This window comes from Macadamia integrifolia, chromosome 2 (assembly GCF_013358625.1).
Source record: "Macadamia integrifolia cultivar HAES 741 chromosome 2, SCU_Mint_v3, whole genome shotgun sequence".
Lineage (NCBI taxonomy): Eukaryota > Viridiplantae > Streptophyta > Magnoliopsida > Proteales > Proteaceae > Macadamia > Macadamia integrifolia.
Genome location: NC_056558.1, coordinates 33,913,628 through 33,916,853, shown reverse-complemented (window position 1 = coordinate 33,916,853; position 3,226 = coordinate 33,913,628).

The following is a 3,226-nucleotide window of genomic DNA, read 5'->3' as shown; positions in this document are numbered from 1 at the left end:
TTTTGGTGAACATTCTGATCGATTGCAGCAACGGCAGATGAGCAAAGGGTATTGAGTATTGATAGACCCTAATTTTATTTTTTCCCATTATTTACTTGAAATTGTGTTTCCTGCGTACATTGCCCCTTATCGAATTATGTTTCGGTTGTCATGAGACTGCTTAATATTAGGTCTTATTTAGAACTTCGACTTCAACCTCCTATCGGAACACCCTGTGAGTGAATTTCTAGATTTCTGATTCTATTAGAAGTGATATACAGTTTTCATTACACGGGAGTCAATTTAAGAATTTCTTCGTATTCTATTACTGGTCTCTAAGTATTTGCAGAAGCTTTGTGGCAAAGATGCTGATATCATTGAGGAAATAGTTGAAATTCAGGTATTTAAATTCCAGTTCCTCAAATCCAAAGTAGATTGCTTTCTAATAGAAGGTACATATGCCCGCCCATTTACAAAATTCGGATTCAGTTACTAATATACATTTGTCAAAAAAAATTTTAAAATGCTACAGTTGAAATGCAAATATAAAAGTCACTTTTTGATCCCTAAGTATTTGCCACATGGTAGCTCAAGAGTTTCTCAAATTGTTGATGTAAATTATGTCTTCATCTATAATTTTGATGCATTTTTAGCAGAATTTGGAAAAGTGAAATCTAATTATTACTTAAATGTGGGGGAGTCTGAATCATGAACTACTTATCATGGCCTTTGAGTCATTTAAAAGTAATATTCACTACCACTATATTTCTGTAATTAGAGCCGCATTTAAGACAATGAGAATGAATACACAGATATTGAAGGATCACTCGATGAGAGATGAAAGGAGCATGTTAAATGGGCTGCAAGCATGGCTTTAGGGCTGGTGCTACTGTTCCTTGGGTTATATGCAGACAATCTGATGCACCAGAAAACATTGTAAGTTCTTGGCACTCATATTGTTTTTTATTTTTCTTTTCAACAATTATTATCCCTCTTTACTATGATAGAAAATGTTTATGAATTTAATGGAAATTGAGCATCCTAAGTTGTTTGGTTCCTTCGTTAATTGCAATCTCTCATTTTGATATTTTTAATTTGCTTTCACATATAGATTCCTGCAATGCATCTCACTGTTATGGTTTCTGGCCAAATTCTTATAAGAAACTAGCACTTGGGATGGGGGTAAAATGCTAGCCTAGCATATTATAATTATATGTGATTATCCGTTTCATATAAATTTCTTCAAGATGCGTCACTAGCCATTTTTGGTCATGGTCTTAATATTGTATCAATTGGAAAATTGGAATTAAAAAAAATTGGTGGTAGTGGTTTGCAATTCCCATCATCTCTTTTTCATGATGCGTTCTAAAAAATTGATAGTAATGGTTGTAATCTAGAGTAGTATCAATTGTTTTCCCTACCCACAACCAATTCACAAAGAAAATAATCCGAATAATGGGCAATTTTTTTCTTTTCTTTTTTGACAATATGAATCTCTCTCTCTCTCTCTCTCTCTCTCTCTCTCTCTCTCTCTCTTCTCATCTCTCTCCTCTCTCTCTCTATATATATATATATATATATATATATGTGCACTTGCTTGTTTTAGTTTCATACGAATGTAAAAAAAATTATACATTCCACCAAGTCCCTTATCCATATTTTCATTGAAAAAACATAACAATTTTTTAAATGAATTTTGTAAGAGTGAAATGGTTATGATTTTTGTAATTTTTTCAAGCTATTAACTAATGAGTTAGATTAGATTAACGCAAACATGTGGGACAAATTAGAAATTTGATTAAAGTGACAAAATTTACTCAAAATAATATTAAGTTTTTGAATCAAGTGACCCATGTAAATGATAAACGGTTTAAAAATCAATTAAATGTTTTAAAAAAAATTCCTTCCTAAATTCTCTCTCTCTCTCTCTCTCTCTCTCTCTCTCCCCTATGTGCAAGAGTTGTTGGACATTAAGAAATTATTTGAGACTCTTGACTATAATAAATAAGTGAAAATACGATGAATATATAATTTTTATCCATAAAAATATACATACATTAAAAAAATATTTTGCCACGTGTATTTTTACTAGTGTATATATATATATATATATTCTTTTGTAGAATGTCGGTGGGTTTTTGAATGTGCCAAAACGGAACATATTCTCATGAGTTTCGTTTTTTTTATAGTAGGACTTGCAAACTTCCAAAGATACCCGGAAAATGATTAAAATCATATTATATAGTTTAATTTTATTTTCTATGAACAGTTGACCATTAAGCACATGCTTAACCTTTGCCTTTTCTTCATTTTCTCAGTTATTAGTTGTCGACTTGGAATCAATTGGGATTAATTTTGACCGAATTAAGTCAATTTAGGCCGAGTTCAACCGATTCCAAACTGCTTATTGGACAATTCGATTCAAAATCAACAGAAACCAATACCGTACCTGATCCGAGTTTTAAAATCTTATCCATTGCTCATCCATGCTTTTCATCTTTTATTTGCTAGATCCATATATCAAACGCAAACCACCAATCGGTAATGTCAGTATATTTGTGCCAGTCTAAATTGGTAAACTTCCAAGATATTAGAGAATTGGGGGAGAGTTTCCTACAAAGCAATGTAAGATATTAGAGAATTGGGGGAGGGTTTCCTACAAAGCAATGTAAGAAGGAGATGCAAGTTGCATCAATGAGGGATTGAAAAATAGTATCATTCATATGGTATTCACATATGGTTCACTTGATCAGAGGTTCAGAATAAGAGAGAATGTCAATGTGAACCCTATTATTTGTGAAGGATATAAAAGAAGTAGCAATCCCTTTTTAGATGATTGAACATAAAATGGGCTGAAGTATCATTTTGGTTTCAATCAAGTGCAGTCTAGCCTCCGAGTCCATATAGAGAAAAAGCCATCATATTGATTGGCTTTTCCTAGGGTTGTAAATTATATGACCAATCATTTTGTTGGTCTCATGTGGACGAATTATTTATCTAAAATGCCTGTTATTTTACTAAATATCACAAGATACTTATTCATCTATATGGATGATCTGTCTATTCAACCGGTGGATACAAAATACATGGTTTGGATTAACCAAGTGTTCTATGAAAAATAAAAAATAAAAAGATTAACCAAGTATCAAATTTTTGAATCTAATTCAATCAAATATCTCCTTTTGTATTGACAAACATCTAATTATTAATGCATGTTTATTAATGGATTATTTTTGCGATCTCCCAA